Raw genomic sequence first — 18,090 nt, forward strand, 5'->3', positions numbered from 1 at the left:
AAAATGCCTCTACAAAAAAAAAAAAAAAAGAAAAAAAGAAAAGAAAATGTCCTGGCCAGCATGAGCCTATATGCCCTTTGTCCTACCTCAGAGTTTCCAGGCAGCTGAGGCCTGGGTCCAAGCAGGAGACACATGCGGGAAGCAGACCCAGCTGGAAAAGCCCCAAGCTCTGCCTGCCTGTTCTGTCATTTATTTATTTACTTATTATTTTTAAAAAAGATTGATTTACTAGGGGAGTGGGAAGAGGGAGAAGAGAGATTAATTGGCCAACGTGTCCTGCCAGCAACACGGCCTGAGCTGAGACCCCAGGGTGCAAGTTGAAGCAGGAGAAACAAGAGACGCTGTTCTGCTGCACCCCAGCCTCCCACTCAGGAGTCAGGGTGGAACTGTGAGACTCCCTGCTCTCTTACAATCCGGTCAATGACTAGTAATTCAGTAAAATTGAACTTTGCGTGTCAAACATTCAGCCCTTACAAGATTTAGATGGCTGCCATCCATATGCATTAACCTCAGCGGTCCAGGAGACTCTAGTCCATCTTGTCTAGTTGCAAACTCTCTAATTCTCACTGTGGTCCCGCTTCCTGTCACTCCATCACTCCATGTCTTCCTGGGGTCTGCAGGATATATCAATCCAGGCATAGTGAGAAATGACCCCTAATTGCTTCAGAAAGAGCGTCTCTTTCTAAAATGGTTTCCAAGGGTCTCAGGAATGACGCCGGGCATTTGACACTGCTATGGTATCTGTCTTTCCTATAAGTCACAAAACATGGGCAACCATCCCCACTCTGAGATGCATGAATGGTGAGGACCTTAGAGGAAGTTCCTTTGCAGCTCTGTTTAACTAGTCAGGGAATTTGTTTCTTTTTTGAAGGCAAAAATTAAGGTGTATATTTATTTTAAATTGCTTAAGTATGTTTAGCATCAATTCAGCTTATACTGTGGTCCTTACAAAATATTTTTAATATTTTATTTTTGGAGGGTAACATTGTTTCATAAACAATGTTTTGTTTTAGAAGCATAGCATCTCCCCTTTCAGGTGGTGTCACCATGACACACGCACCACCAAACCACCCATATTATTTATATCCCATTGTGATCCCCCCTTTTTGTTTTGTGATCACCCCTGTTTGTTTTGACCTGGGGCAGTGATGAGTAAAAAAAGTAAAGATCAAGAATATTATATGACTTGCTGATTGTTCACATGGAGAACCACATGAAAGGGAATGTGAATGTGGATTTAGGCCTGCTTCCTTAACGCTTGGCAAAGATTCTGATTCTTTTAGACACGGTTGTAACCTGCCATTGTACAGGCTGAAGAAAACATGTCTGTGGTCAACATGGCCCATGAGTCATTAGTTTGTCTCTGCTTCATGGTCTCAGCAGAACTAGGCTGCTACCAGCCTCAACCTTCCCCTACCACCTGTTCTAGTTTCCTTCACTGATTGGCTAATGTGGTGAGATACTGCAATTGTCCTACCAATGGTCAACAGGCATGGGGAAGGAAATTAAGTCCGCTATTGACTGTGACTGAGTCAGTTTATCTGAAAGTAGCTGCTATTGTTGAGATTTTGATAATGTAAAATAGGGAGTTAACACAAAGCTACTGTTCTATTAAGTATTAGTATGCTCTTTTTTGGAGGGCAATTTGGTGGCATCTATCAACATTTTAAGTATTCTACTCCCTGACCACAGTGCTTAGAATCTACACAACAGAAATAATAATAGAACGGGATTTTAAAAAAAAAAGCAAACGGATCAAAACAATCAAACATCTTGTTTTGCTTACAATAATGTTTGCAAAAGCAAAAAAAAAGAAAACAACCAAAATGTTCACCAACGAGGGGGAAGATATAAGCAAATTATGGAGAAGAAAGGGGAATGGATCACTTTTTCCTTTATTATTTGGTTAGTTAGACAATCGTATGTTATTTTTTAAAACTTAATTTAAATCACACAATGCAGGAAAGAATTTTTATGTAAAACGTTATCATGTAACAAAAGTCTAACAAGCCTCTAACCCTCCATCTTGTCTCCCACCTCACCACCCACTGCCAAAGGTAATGTGAGCTAATAACTGCTGTCATTTTGATGTATTTGATTCTAGGCTTCCGCTCACATTTTTTATGCAAATGCATGTACTATTAGAAAATTATGTTATTCTATGGATCACACTTTTTAGGCAACAGTATGCCTTGGGGACTTTTCCATGTCAACATGCTCAGGGCGATCTTTTATTTTGCTACTATATTGCTTCTCATGGAATGGCTAGACCATGGTTTATTCCTTTTCTTATTGATGGACATTAAGGTAATTTCTAATATTCCACTCTTACAAACAATGCTGCTATGAATGTCTTTGCATAAACCTCTTTGCATCCATGTGCATATGTTTCTCTAAAATATTTAGAATTACAGTTATCAGGGTATAAGATGTTTACCCTTTAAATCTTCACATATTGTATTTCTTCTGTAATTTGAAAATAATTTCTTTAAAGAAGCGAGAGGACAATGAAGACTTAAAAATAACAAGCTTCCCTCCCATGTACCATATACATACATACAATAAAATCTATATAAGTAATTATTTATAATATATCTTATTTATAATATATACTGTATCGATGCAATATACAGTATAACAGATGCACACATAGCTAAAGTGATCCTGTGCCAGTCCTTAAAAGTATTCATTCTAAAATGGAATTCATTGTGAATCATAGCATACTCCCTAGAAAAGCCCAGCAACCAAGCTCACTGGTTCTTTTTGTCATGCTTGGGATGACATACTCTCCCAGTTCTTTATACATAAGTGTGTGTGTGTGTGTGTGTGTGAGAGAGAGAGAGAGAGAGAGAGAGAGAGAGAGCGTGCACTGTGTGCACACTGCATACAACACAAAGGGGTTTCTTCAAGATGACTGTCCTGAACTGCTGCAGGAGGCCTTGATGCCCCAGCCAGATAAGACACTGGCAAGCAGCGAAGCCCAAAGGGCCTCACACCGTGGGGCCGAAGCCAAAGGGCCTCACACCGTGGGGCTGAAGATTCCTTGTGCCTCACACCGTGAGGTTGAAGATGTAACATTCCTTCACTTTTTGTTCTTGGTCATAAATAAGAAAAAAATTTCCCAAAAAAGTACATTAGGCACTATATTATATGCATCAGTATATTGCAAATAAACGGCATGGAAAATTAGAAACTAATTATTAAACAATTTGGCCTACTTGACAATGGAAGACAACTTATTGAATATGCCTGACAAGCATTACAATACAATAATCATAGCAGGTCCTTCTATTTTGTTTTCTCTTGAAGTTTCTTGGGAAAGTTTTTAATATGAAGCTATTTGAGTTAAGGAATTTCTAGGTAGAAAAAGTTCTGATAGCTGAACTGCAGCTGGTCTCCGGCTGAAGGTCATGTGAATAGAATAGTCCTTTGATGCTTAGGCTTTAGCTGATAGGGATGCACTGGCAGTTATTCACTGTTTTAAATAATTGTCTGAATGAAAAAATAAGTAGCTTTAATGTTAGGTTTGGTTTATTATCTGTTAACCTTGAAAGCTGCCGTCTAGCTGAGACCTGCAGGGGCCAGTAGTCTATGGGAAACATAATATACTAATTGTTTATACTTTACACATGATAATGTATTTTCTTATTATTATTACTAATAATGAATAAATAAAGACCTGCTGAGTCTCTCGGCAGAAGATACTAGCACCTCACCAAGTGTCAGTGTCTCCTCATTCTACCTCATCCCCTTCCCCTCAGCCCTTAAGTTTTCAGTTCTTTCGTTTTCGCCTAGGCCGTCTCATCCTTTCAGGAACCCCTGACACGACGTTTTGCTGGAGGCTGGTCCCCGGCACTGAACCACAGCAATTGTTATACAAGCAGGAGGGAAATGTGTAATGTGAGAGATGTAACAGAGTTTGAAATCTCTGGAACTCTAGACTAGTGAGCCTAGGGAACAAGGCAGAGCAAAAATAATAATGTCCTAGGGTTTGGTTTCTCATACGTCGAGCTGAATACTATTTGTTGGAGTATGTAAAATCATAGGTATGTACATTTATTGAGGTGTGATGCTCTAATCTTGAACTTACATAGTTTTATAAACCAGTGGTAAATCAATAGATATGAAAACAAACGAAAGATCACTCCTAAGAGTTTCATAAACGAAAAATTTTAAATAAATGAAATAAAATCTCAGGGAGCACTATCCGCTGGGGCCACCTTCACCTTCGCCTGTAGCCCCAACTCCCTGTCGCCAACAGTGGTACTTGATTGGGAAGGCTACGTCTCCACCCTGGCTCTATCTTCGGTTGGCTCTGTGATTTTGAGGTAACCATTTCACCTTTTAATCTGCACTTTATTCATGTACAAGATGAAGGAGACAGATTAGGTTATCTCTAACTTTACCAACATGAAGTAAAAAATCCAAACCAAGAGTCTATCCATCTAAGAGTTTTGATGGTAAATTAACCTTTGCATCTGTCTCTGATATTTTTCTCTCTCTTCCCCTCATAATATATGTTAAAGGGCTTTACAAAATTAAAATGGTATAAACAGAAAATACTTCAAGCATCCCCAAATGGGGACGAAGTTTGAAGCAAACTGGCCATGACCTTGAAGCCGGAAAGACAGAATAGAGTGATCAGCGTTTCAGGCCAGGGCCTTGGCGACTTCGGGTCCTATTACTGTCTGAGTCAGCGCGCAGGACATATATTATGAGAAAGTCAAATTGTTCACATGTCATTTGCAAATTTCTTGACTCTTTGCTTTTAAGGGTTTAGGCAGTGCCAGGGGAACCCTCTTCTTTCCCGCTGCTGTTCTAGTCAGTGGTTCCCGATGTGGCCTACATGACCACCTGCATTAGGATGCCCGAAGTGTAGCTAAAATGCAAACGCCCAGGCTCTATCCTTGCTGTCCTAAATCAGAGTTGGAGAGTGAGCTGAGAAGGAATTGGAATTTTCCTTCTTTGACATTTTCCCCTGATGATTCCTATGCATCAGGGTTCCAGAGAATCATTAGCTTAGGGAGTCAACTGTGGTCTGGACACATTTTTGAGACAAAGTCTCCAGTCACACATACTCAGCCCGAAATAACATGTTTTCAGGGAGAAGTAAGAAACACAGAGTGGGGCCTCCCTGGTGGCACAAGGGGTTCAGTCTCAGCACTATGACACTATCAGCAGCCTCTGCAACATGAGTTCAGTCCCCAGCCAGGGAGCCAACCCACATGACTCAGCAGACCTCTCCTGTCTCACATGCTGCTCCCCTCAGTAGTATATTTCAGTTAATCTGCCTGTTCTGTTCCCCACTGTGTCTCTGGTGAATCCTCTCAACCCCTCACACTTCTGGCCTGCACCCCACCTCTTGTATGCATAAAGAAATAAGTCTTCTAAAAAAAAACACAGAGTGGATAACCTAAGGGGGGGTGGAGGGGGGTGGGGGGTGGGGGGAGTGGGGGGGCGGGGGGTGGAGATTCCTCTGAAGTGAAAGTCCAAAGTAGAAAAGTTAGGGGTGCAGGGATATGGAAACTAGAGGTGGTGGAGTGAAGGGCTCATCATACAGGGTACAAACCCACCACCGTGAGGCCCATGAGGTGACCTGTGCCAACTTCTCAGCCACAAGAGAATCCTTTTTGCAGACACATTTGGCAGATGGTTCCAAGAGGAGGCTGTCTCTGCCGGCATTGGGCGGCGCAGAGTATCTCACATCCAAACCTCCTGTCAGGGTAACAGTTTCCATTCAGCTTGTCTCCTTTGATGCTAAACTCACATGAGTAAGAAGCTTGGTGAGATTTCAGAGGATAAACACCAGGAGAGCTTTATCCCCAGCAAACTCAACACATGCACGCACACTTTGGATCAGTACAGTGTTTAAAAAATTTTACCTTGAAATTTTTGTTTTGTTTTCTCCAAGTTCTGCATCTTCCTGTGCAATTGAGCTGTGCTGCCACCAGGGGACAGAAGGAGGCCACTGATTGTCTACTCAAGTGTGAGCTTCAAAGTTCGTGCTCTCCCTGAAATTCAAAACGATGGCTCTCAGCTACCTCTGATCACTTGGTCATGGATCTCCAGCTTCTCCTATAAATATACACATTTTTTTAATGGTTAAAATATGTTCAACATGGAACCCACCACACTGTTATTCCTCAGTGGCCCTCCAGGGCCTCCTCTCACATTTCCTCCCACCTGCTGTCCTTCCTTCGTCACTTCCCACCTGCAACAGAGGGTGAAGCCAGTAATCCTTGCGTAAACATTGGCCTGGTGTTCTCGGGACACCAAACACTGTTCCAGGCTCTGAGGAAACAAACAAACAAAATTCCTCCCTCATGGAACTTTATATTCTAGTGGAGAGGCAGACAATAAACAAATATGTTCAGACACTAAGTACTCTAGAGATGTAATACTACAGAAGTAATGCGGGGGAGAGCAACAGAGGTGATTCAAGGAAAGGGGAAAGGCAGGGTGGATATTTTAGATGGGATTGTCTGAGCAGAACCTCTCTGATCAAGGCGATATTTCAACTGAGATCTGAAAGACGTGAGGGGATGTGTCATATAGACCGGTGGGAAAGATGCATTCCAGGCAGAGGGAACCACAACTACAAAGAACCTGAAATGAAACCAACCTTGGTATTTTGGGGGACAGCAGGGCGGCCAGTGTGACTAGAGTTGAGTGAGAAAAAGTGATGCGAAATACGACCAAATAGGCGACTGGCCCCCACAGGACCATGTGAGGTGATAGCGCACTGATGGTTTTGTGTAGATGACCGGGATGACCATGGGGGCTGCTGTGCTGACAGACGACAGTAGGTGGCCAAGGGCAGAAGCAAAGAGCCCTGTTAGGAGGCCACTGCAGTCGCGCAAGTGAGAGATGTTGGCGGCTCAGGCTAGGATTGTAGCATTGGAGGTGATGAGAAGTGATCGGATCCTGGAGACATTGTGAAGATTGGGTTGATAGGATTTGACTATAAGTTGAATGTGGTATAAGAGCAAAGAGTCAGGTGGAGACAAAGATTTTGGTCTAAACACAAGGGGTTTCCACTTACTGGAATGAGAAAGATTGGGATTGGCAGTCAAGTATGAAAACAACCTAGAAGAGGGCCTCCCTGGTGGTGCAAGGCATTAAGCACAACACCATGAAGCAATCCGCAGCCTCTGGAGCACAAGTTCGATCCCTGGCCAGGGAGCTACCCACATGGCACAGCAGACCTCTCCTGTCTTGCCCGCTGCTCCCCTCAGCAGTGTACTTTGGTCAATCTGCCTGTTCTGTTCCCCACTCTGTCTCTGGTGAATCCCCTCAACCCCCGCACCTCTGGCCTGTACCCCAGCTCTTGCATGCATAAATAAATAAATCTTAAAAAAAAAAACCTACAAGAATGAGGGTTCCTGGAAGTCAAGTGAAGAGAATTTTGAAAGGCGAGTGGGGTGAACCGTATTGCACACTATTAAGGGGGATGACTTTGCTTCTGCTGTGGTTGGGGCTGCCTCACAGCCTGACTGCTTTTGGTGGACTTTTCTACCTTATCTGACACTCACTGGGTTGGGAAATGGTCTTCTTTCCCCACGTGGTAGAGACAGTTCTCATATATGGCCTCAAATCACAATGGTCCTCTATGTTTTCTTGTTAGTTCCCTGTTTCTCGGAACTCCACTAGAGATAGACATCTGAACTCGCATCCTGCCGCAGGAGACAAAAGCTCTTCTCAGGCACACCCTGTTCAGCAGCTGGAGCTGTCTGTAAGAGGAACTCAACTGTCTCCATTCCGAGTGCTTCTTTTCCACCTAGGATTCTGCTTCGAGCTGAGCAACTATCTCAGCTCTCTTACAAAGCATCTCGGGCTTCAAGCAACAACACCTCCTTCCATGATCATTAACTCCTACCTCCCGAGCATCACAAGCATGCCAAGACTTAGAGCGGCCCTAGATCTGGAAACCATTCTGCACTGCATTTAAGTTAAGCTTTAAATATTTTTGTCCAAATAAGTGGAATTACTAAAATAGATGCACATTATTCCCACCCAATTTTAAACTGTTTATTTAACATCACAATCTAATTTTACTCTCATATATTGTTACCAATTAAAATTCTAGGTTTGAAGGCAGAATTATCTTTCAAGATTACCTTATGGGGTGAGCTCTTTCCCTTCACGCCAGTGAATTTCAGCATCTCCTTCACTTATCTTGACCCTTCCTCTGCTCTCTTGGGTCAGAGCCATTGTTTACTTCATCTCATTTCCTCATTTGTTTTAGATTACTTCCTCATTTTTCCAAACTACAGTCTCAAGTGACCTTGAGAGTTATGGGAGGTTTAGTGTTCTTAATACTATGAAAATTATTAACCCACTATCAGCTCCTCTCCCCTCTTTGGAGGATGGAAGTGTGGGACTGGATGCCCCAAGCTGCTAAGCGTGAATTGGTCTCACAGGTGCCCAGCCCCTGTCCTCCCATCCTCCAGCAATGCAGGAGCCCACCAAGCCTGGCCTCATTAGAGCAAAAGACACTCCTATCACTCAGGAAATTCCAAAACATTTAGGAGCCCTGTGTCAGGCACTGAGGTTTAAAACTAAATATTTTCATCATTTTTTTATTGCTTAGAGAATGACAAAGGATTTAGGTCAGCTGGCCAGGAACTTGGAATGAAGACCAACGGGCACACACACACGTGTGTGTGTGTGTGTGTGCACACGCGCGTGTGTTATTTATTATCACAATATCACAGGGGATATATTCCCAGAGTGAATCTTGACCAATGGAAAGCAGGTAAGAGGAATACACTATGAAGATCATTTCACACTCCTTTGTCTCCTTCTTGGACCATTTGGAGGTGCAGTTGCTTTTGAAGCTTTTCCAGAGAAGGCACATGCACTTAGTTAGCACACACGTCTGCTGATTTAGGGGTTCATTGTGAATTAGTGGCCGATGCAGTGATGCTTGACATTTCCTATCTTCACATTCCTGGCTCTCACCCCAAACACCCTGGGCTTGTATGTATCATGTAAATTCTCAACACTTTAGTCGTTGCTTCAAACTTTGCTTTCTAAAAGACCGCGGTGAAAATAACTGAGTACAGAATTGGAGGTTGAACATAATTTCCAGCAAAATGTTAGGGGTTTTAATCCAGGGTCTTCCTGTTTTCATTACTGCTAGAAGCAGTTTGATTCTTGCTCCTTTGTGGGGTAACTGCTTTACTTTGTTTAGTTTTGCTTTAATTTTTCTTCTCATGAGGTTGTTGCAATCTTACATTTTGTAATGGGTTTAGTTTATGCAAAGTGGGAATTTGTTTTCTATGCACTGGTTACTCAGTGTGTTGTAGAGCAACCCCGATACAAAACGGGGTGCCTGACTGTGGGTCCTCACCCGCGCGCTTAAAAGGACTTATCAATGCTCTACTGCAGGCACACGTGAAAGGTTAATAAAAGGTTTATTTACAAGGGAAAGGGAAATGAGGAAATGTACAGCTCTGGGAGAAAAGTGGGAGACAAAGTTTTAAATGAGTCGTACCCGATCCGCCGATCAGGAATCCCAAAATGGCGCTCTGAGAGCTGGCCGCCAGCCAGGAGCGGTGAAGCCAGGAGGCGAGCGATCGCGAGCCAGAGAGAGAGCAAGGCCCACGTGTTTGGTTTTTATATCCAACCTGGCTGCCCAACTCCACCCTCAGGTCCCAGCCACCCTCCCCTTGGTGGTGATGGGATTTGTCTTTCCCAATGTCCTGATGGCTTTAGTCTGGAGTGGGGGTGGAGTCCACAAAGCCTGTATGAGATTATCTCAGGACATCCTTTCCCCCTAACAATTCCCCCCTTTCACTTTTTGCCACCATTTCCATGGTGATGAAGATCAAACATATGGATTCTGGGATACAGTCTCAGATGAAAATTTTCCAGGGTTCCAGTCTGAAAGAAAACGAATCCCTCCAGGTAGTGTCCATTGTGGAAAGCAAAAGTCCTCCATTCCTGGAAAAACAGTTCATCAGTCCCAGCCAAAAGAAAACATCTGGAGGCATTAGCCAGAACAAGACAGCAGATATGTCAAAATCACAGGAAAAAAAAATCTTAAAATGGTTCAACTTATGTAAAGACAAATTCTCTCAACCTTGATCCCAAATTTTTTAAACAGCATAGCAAAAGTTTGCAAACCAAATCTACTTTTAAACCATATTGCCTATTTTTTGCATAAAATCACAGGGCAGAATAACTAAGCAGCAATTTTTAGCTGGCTCCGTTGGAATACTCCATATAGGATTCAGAGCGAACTGTTGACATCCGGTCCGTGTAGGCTTCTGAAAGAAGTTGGTCTCATCAGACTCCACCTGGGCTTTCCTCTTCTCGAGGGTACCAGGGACTTTTCGTTGGCCGGGTTGTCCAGTCCTGCCAATGGAGGCAAGCTTCCTCACCTTCTTTGGAGGTCTCTGGAACCCTACAAACAAGGCAAACAGGTTCTCCTCTTCTTGGTTCAGCTCTGTTTCAACTTTCTGGAAGAGCTCCACACAAAGCCACACAATGAAACTTATGTCCAATTTTTTTCAGTTTAAACAAAATCCCTATGGAAGTTATGCAAAAACACTCTGAGATAAGTAGTAAAAGATTACTACCACTATTTTTATGCCGTGTTGGTATCAAGGGGAGAGAAAATGCAAACACAAGTTAGCTTTGTTGGAAAAAAAATTACAACCTTGCTGCAGATCCTGGTCACCAAAACAAGAAAACTTTGTGGATTTAGAGCAAAATGCAAAAAAATCATCAGTATTATTATGTCAAGGAAAACTTAGTAAATATGAGGTGTATTTCCAAGTCTATTCAGTCCTTAGTAGAAAAGTTTTACTCTCAACAGTTCCATCAATAGGAATCTGTTGAGACCTTTTCTCCCTATATTTTCAGAAACAATTTCTGTAGATGTGAAACAATTGAATTATAATATTAAAGGTGACAATCACCATTGACAATTTACATACATACCAGATACTACTGTTAACATTTTGTACATACCAAAGTTTTACCATTTTCCCAAGTGACAATGCTTCCCTTCCAGTTTTACTTCATTAGGTAAAATCCAAATAGAACAAATTCATCTAATGCCTTTCCCAGGAGGAAAGGGAGAAACTTTGTGGAGTGTCTCAGGAGCTCTACTGAGGTTCCACAAAATTTCCTTGCATCAGCCAAATGACAGGCTACCAAATTTGTACTTGAATTTAGATTTCTGGGAAGCTTTGCCATAAATATCAGAAAAATAACAGAAACAACAATGTTCAATCTCTATGAAGGCACCGGCTTAGTTCAGTAGCACAATGTTGACAATCAAACCATAACCTTTAGTTTTTCTCATAACTGGAGACTCTTTTTTTTTTTTTTTTTCAACGTCTATGGGCACCATGTATACCAATTTGTCAATCACTTGAGGTCAAGACAAGGACACAAGGAAAGGACATACAGACATACAACATATAGACACAAAGAGCTCATTAGTTACCATTTATCACGCGTGGGATATCTCATGCAACTGCAGTTTCACTCATTGGCCAAAGTAACAAAAAGAAAGCAGAGAAAAAAATCTCAAAGGTAAAAAAAAAGCAGAAAGTTAAAAAAAATAACAAATCAAAATCAAGATTGAAAACCTTTCTGTGTAAAAAAAAATAGTGGCACCATATGCATGATCCTAGATGTTATTTCACGTCTCCTAAACTTTGAAAAGAAGAAGATTGGTTAGAGCATGTTAGTTTTCTCAGGGTTTCTTCAGGAAAAAAAAATGAGTCCTTGGGTATCCTGCAACAATAACTGGAAAAGAAGTCAGTAACATTCAAGTTTTTGTCTGTTTCTTAAACAAATATCTCAAGTCCTCAATGGGTTCACAAGACCAATGGGACTTCGTCTCTGGGTCAGTTCCTCCTGGGGCTTTCTTAACTCTGGAATGATGTACCCAGGGTTTTATGCCTGCAAGTTTCAGAGAAGTATGTGTGCTCAACAAGACATCATAGGGACCAGTCCATTTTTCTGACAGCTGGTTTTGAGCATCCCCGCTCTGCCAAGTCTTCAGTAAGACCTGATCTCCAGGTTTGAAGGGATGCAATGGTTGATCAGGAGGCATAGAGATCCTTGAGGTTGCAAAGTTATGAATCACTGCCAGAACCTCCTGGATGTGTTTCACATATTGCGTGATCCGGCAATCTTGTGTTATTTCCGGACTGGCTTTCAGAACTGAGGCCTGAAAAGGTCTTCCAAACACAATCTCAAAGGGGCTTAATTGTAGCCCACTTCTAGGTGCCACTCTTATGCGGAGGAGGGCAAGGGATAGTACCTGGTCCCAACGAAGTTGTGTTTCTTGGCACAGTTTTGCCAAGGTTTTCTTCAAGGTGTGGTTCATCTTTTCTGTTTGCCCGGAAGACTGCGGTCTCCATGCAGCATGCAATTTCCAGTTTATCTGTAACGCACTGCTCACTGCATGGGTGACGTCAGAGACAAATGCTGGCCCATTATCACTCTGGATAGAGTCCGGCAACCCAAAGCGAGGGATTATCTCTTTCAGTAGCTGTTTGGCAACCTCGGAAGCTTTTTCCGTCTTTGTGGGAAATGCTTCCACCCATCCCGAAAACGTGTCGACAAAAACCAAGAGATATTTGAAATTGCCTGTTGTTCTAGGCATTTGTGTGAAGTCCACCTGCCAGTCCTCAAAAGGACACTTGCCCCGATATTGAACCCCAATGGCTTTAGGGTGGGAGTCAGTCTTGGGGTTATTCCTGGCACATAATTCACAACCTCTGGTGATCCGTTGTGCTATTTTGTGTAAATACGGGCCCTTCAAATATGGGCGCACTGTTTCTAATAAGGCATCTCTCCCATAGTGAGATCCCTCGTGAAGATGTTTTAGCACCGGATATACCAGGGCCTCCGGGAGGAGTATCATCCCATGAGAGTTTACTCTCCAAGTAGAGCTGGGATCAAACTCAGTAAATCCCCATGCACGAGCTCTCTCCTCATCCCGCTCGGTGTATTCAGGAGCATACTGAGTCAGGTCCACAAGAGGGATGAGTGCACCCTGGAGGGCAGAATGGGCAGAACGGGCAGCGACCTTAGCCACCCGATCGGCTGCCCTGTTGCCCTTTGCCATGTCAGACCCACCCTTTTGGTGGCCAGGACAATGCATCACGGCAACAGCTGATGGTAAAGCTACTGCCTTTAACAGGGCCAGGATTTCTAATGGATGTTTGACGTCCTTGTTACTGGCAGTAAGAAGTCCCCGCTCCTTCCAAATGGCCCCATGCATGTGGAGAATCATAAAAGAGTACTTGGAGTCGGTAAATATATTGACTCTTTTACCTTTCGAGAGTTCCAATGCACGGGTCAGGGCTATTAATTCAGCTTTTTGCGCTGATGTACCTGCCGGAAGAGCCTTGGCCTCCACGGTGTTCTGGAGCGTCACCACTGCATATCCAGCACATCGACGGCCTTGGTCCATGAAGCTGCTGCCATCTGTAAATAGCTCCCACTCTGGGTCTGGCAGAGGCTGGTCAGTTAGATCTGGTCGGCTAGCATACACTGTGTCTATGGTTTCTAAACAATTGTGGATTAAAGTGTCATCCTCAGGTCCATCTGCATTGCTTGGAAGCAGTGTGGCGGGATTCAGGGAGTTAGAAACCTGCAGCTTCACATTAGGATTGTCTAACAGAGCTGCTTGATATTTTCCCATTCGCCCGGCAGTCAACCAAAGTCCACCCTTCTGCTCCAGCAATGTCAAGACCTGATGTGGCACACACACAGTGATGGGCTGACCCAATGTAAACTTCTCTGCCTCATGTAGGAGGTCACAAGTGGCAGCCACAGCACGCAAACATGGAGGCCATCCCTTAGTGGTGTGGTCCAATTGTTTGGACAGATATGCAACGGGCTGCATTTCTGGTCCCAACAATTGGATTAGTACTCCAAGGCCAACACCCTGTCTCTCATGTACATAAAGTTTGAATGGCTTCCTAAGATCTGGAAGCCCTAATGCTGGTGCTGAAATCAACTTTACTTTTATTTCTTCAAAGGCCTTTTGACATTCTGAGGTCCAAGACAAAGGTTCAGAGTCCAGGCCTTTGAGAGCATCGTACAAGGGTTTTGCTATTAATCCAAAGTTAGGAATCCAAATCCTGCAAAACCCAGCCATACCCAAAAATCCACGCAACTGTCGCCGGTTGCTGGGGACTTTAAGGGCTGAAATTACTTGTTTCCTTTCTGTCATCAAGCTCCGTCTGCCTTTCCTAATTTCAAACCCCAAATACGTCACCGTTTGTTTACAGATCTGTGCCTTTTGGGGTGACACCTTATAGCCACATTCTGCCAGGTGGTTCAGTACCACTATGGTATTTTCCAGACAAGATTTGTAGTCTGGACTTGCAATCAATAAATCATCTACGTATTGCAACAAGACGCCCTGGTTTAATTGAACCTTCCTGAGATCCCTGGCCAGTATTTCCCCAAAAATAGTTGGGGAGTTCTTAAACCCCTGTGGAAGCACAGTCCAGCAATACTGGAGAGTGCTCTTGGACTTAGGGTCTTGCCACTCGAAGGCAAAAAGCGGTTGATCCTGGACATCTATTGGGATACAGAAAAAGGCATCCTTCAGGTCTAATACCGAAAACCACCCAAAGTCACCAGGTATGGCAGTTAATAAGGTGTAGGGATTAGGCACAGTGGGATGTAAATCCCGAACAATGTCATTAATGGCCCTTAAATCTTGGACAAAACGGTACTCGCCTGTATGGGGTTTCTTCACTGGCAGAATCGGAGTGTTATACGGTGAGCGACAGGGCCGAATGAGTCCAGATTGAAGGAACCTTTTCAATACTGGCTCAATTCCCCTCAAGGCCTCCTCTTTAAGGGGTATTGCTTCCTCCTCGGGGTTCTGCTCCCCTCTATCACTTCTATTTTTACAGGCTCCGCATTTTTCGCACGTCCTGGGGTTCCATCAGCCCATACCCATTTACTTACTCTTTCAACAATTTCTGGAGGTAAAATTTCACCTTTCGGTGGAACATCTTGAGTAAGTAACATCTGGAACCGCAGAGCATGCTCTGGAGGCACCTGTAGGTGAAGCCTCTGATGTTTTGGTGAGAATATAATTCGTGCGTTGAGCTTACTTAAAAGGTCACGACCAAGGAGAGGGATTGGACACTCTTCCATGTATAGGAAGCTGTGCTGGAGCTGTGTGGTGCCTAGCCGGCACTCCAAAGGTTGCAGGAAGGGTGTCTGTTGTGACTTCCCTGTAACCCCAATGACTGCTGCAGTCTTTTTGCTCATTTTAGTTAATTTCGAATTCAAAACTGAGTATGTTGCTCCAGTGTCCACCAAGAAATCAATCAGACGATCCCCCACAGCGAGGGTTACCCGGGGCTCTGAGGGGGTTATTCTAATGGGCTTCTCTAGATCTAGTGGAGCCCCCGGGCACCCCTATTCTGCATCTGAACTTTCTCCATGAACTATCATCTGTCTCCTCTCCTCTGCACTTGGTTCTAGATTCCTTCTACTCTGTCTGTATTCCCTCCTATCTTCACCTGAGGCTCTACCCTGTGCTGTCATTTGTCTCCTGTCCTCTGTACTGGGCTCTCGATTCCTTCTCTGTCTGTATTCCCTGTCATCATCTGAGCCTCCACTCTGTGCTAACATTTGTCTTCTTTCCTCTCTCCTTGGTTCCTGGTTCTGTGTGCTCCTTCTATATTCCCTCCTGTAACCCCTACGTGAATCATCATGTCTTGGGGTTCTCTGTCTTCTATCCTGCCTTCTATAATTATTGCGTCTGCCGCTTCCCTGTAACCTGGGACAACTGTACTTCCAATGTCCCTCTTCCCTACAGAAAGCACACTGATTTCTTCCTAGGGGTTCACGTCTCTGTCCATTATTGTTTCCCTGAAACCCTGTTCTGTGTTCTCTTTGTAAAAAAACAGTCGCAGGTTTCGGTCTCCTGTGCTCTCTATTATTATAAACCCTGAATGCCAGGTCCACTACCTGGGACGGACTCATCTCAGTGACGCCGTCCACCTTAGCTAACTTTTTCTTTATGTCTGGGGCACTATGGGTAATGAAAGCCGTAGTGATCAGACGAGCATTTTCTGGGGCATCTGGGTTTATGTCCGTGTGGTTAGTGTAAGTTTGAATAATCCTCTCAAGGAACTCTGACGGATCCTCATTAGCTCCTTGCTCGAGTTCCAATATTTTGTTAAAGTTTTTTTGTTTGGGGATCCCCTGCTTCAGTCCTACCAATAAGCATTTTTTATAGAGATCCAACATCGCCGTTCCTCCATTGTTAGGGTCCCATCCAGGATCTCTCTCTGGGACAACAACCTCCGGCTCTGGGGACTGCCTATCCTGTTGGTGGAGACGGTCAGCCTCCTCCCTGGCTTTCCTGAATACCATCCTCTGCTCATCCAGCGTTAATAAAGTATGCAGCATGGACTGTATATCTGCCCAGTTAGGGCGGTGGGAGACAAAGATAGAGGCAAACAAGTTCGCCATCCTCTGAGGAGCCTGCCGGTACGAGGAACAGAGCTCCTCCAATTTAGGAGGTCCGCAGTACTGAACGGATGGTGCGACCAAAAGTACCCAGCAGGTCTCCCATGTTCATTTAAGCCACCCATTGGCATCTGGCGAAGGGGAAACTGCCCTGCCTCAGGTTGATCCTTCCTGCCAAAATGGGTGCCGAGTCTAGTGTGGGGAGGAGACGCCATTTTAGTGTCCTCCCCAGAGGGCAGTGGAGGCTGTGCAGCCTCAGGGGTCTGCACGGGAGGGGCTTTGTCACGTGGAAGAGGATTTTGTCCTCGTGTATTTAAAGTATTTAAAATATGATGCTCCTCCTCTTCTAACTCTGCTCGCTGGCTGTCCTCATGGAAAGGGGAAGGTCTATCCTTTCTCTGCACCATTAGCCTAGCCTTCGCCTCCGCCATATCTAATTTATGGAGGGCGGCCTGCATCTGGTCCTGCATACCTTTAAAAGCTGACTCAAAAGTCCGATTTTGTTGTTGCACTTGATACAGCATGCTTTGATAAGCTGACTCAAAAACGTTACGATTTTCATCCCTTATACTCTTAATAGTTAAATCAAAAACCTGATTTAGTTGTTGTATGGCCACGTTAAAAGCCTGAATTTGTTGTTGCACATTCTCAGTATGTGAAGTAGAACTTCTACCTCTCACAGAAACAAGAATGTAGCAAACTGCGCTTACACATATTACCAAAAAACCACCCAGAAGCACAGTCTGTAAAGGGATGGCTTGTAAACCACCCATGTATGTATACAATAGTAAAATCACATGCCATACACCAGGCTTCATCAAATTATTTATATTAATGAAACTGGTGGTGATATTTAATGGAAGAAGGCTGCTCAAATTCAAGGCCGGAAGGAAACTGAAAGAACTCAGGCTAGGGATGAAACTGTATAGGCTCATGGTTGAGGCCATATTTGAGTCAAAACACACCCACAAGGGCTGTACGCACAGGGAAAAAAACAGACTTTTCAGGACTAGAGACAAATATTATACTGCTAGTCCTGCAGAACTAGTGCGCTTATGGTGACCAACGCAAGGAATGTTACTTTGGGCTGGTCAACCGCGGGTGTAACTTGGAAACCACGCTGGGCGCCAAACTGTTGTAGAGCAACCCCGATACAAAACGGGGTGCCTGACTGTGGGTCCTCACCCGCGCGCTTAAAAGGACTTATCAATGCTCTACTGCAGGCACACGTGAAAGGTTAATAAAAGGTTTATTTACAAGGGAAAGGGAAATGAGGAAATGTACAGCTCTGGGAGAAAAGTGGGAGACAAAGTTTTAAATGAGTCCTACCCGATCCGCCGATCAGGAATCCCAAAATGGCGCTCTGAGAGCTGGCCGCCAGCCAGGAGCGGTGAAGCCAGGAGGCGAGCGATCGCGAGCCAGAGAGAGAGCAAGGCCCACGTGTTTGGTTTTTATATCCAACCTGGCTGCCCAACTCCACCCTCAGGTCCCAGCCACCCTCCCCTTGGTGGTGATGGGATTTGTCTTTCCCAATGTCCTGATGGCTTTAGTCTGGAGTGGGGTGGAGTCCACAAAGCCTGTATGAGATTATCTCAGGACATCCTTTCCCCCTAACAA

Source organism: Talpa occidentalis, unplaced genomic scaffold (assembly GCF_014898055.3).
Source record: "Talpa occidentalis isolate TD23 unplaced genomic scaffold, MPIMG_talOcc4v2.1 talOcc4.15, whole genome shotgun sequence".
NCBI lineage: Eukaryota > Metazoa > Chordata > Mammalia > Eulipotyphla > Talpidae > Talpa > Talpa occidentalis.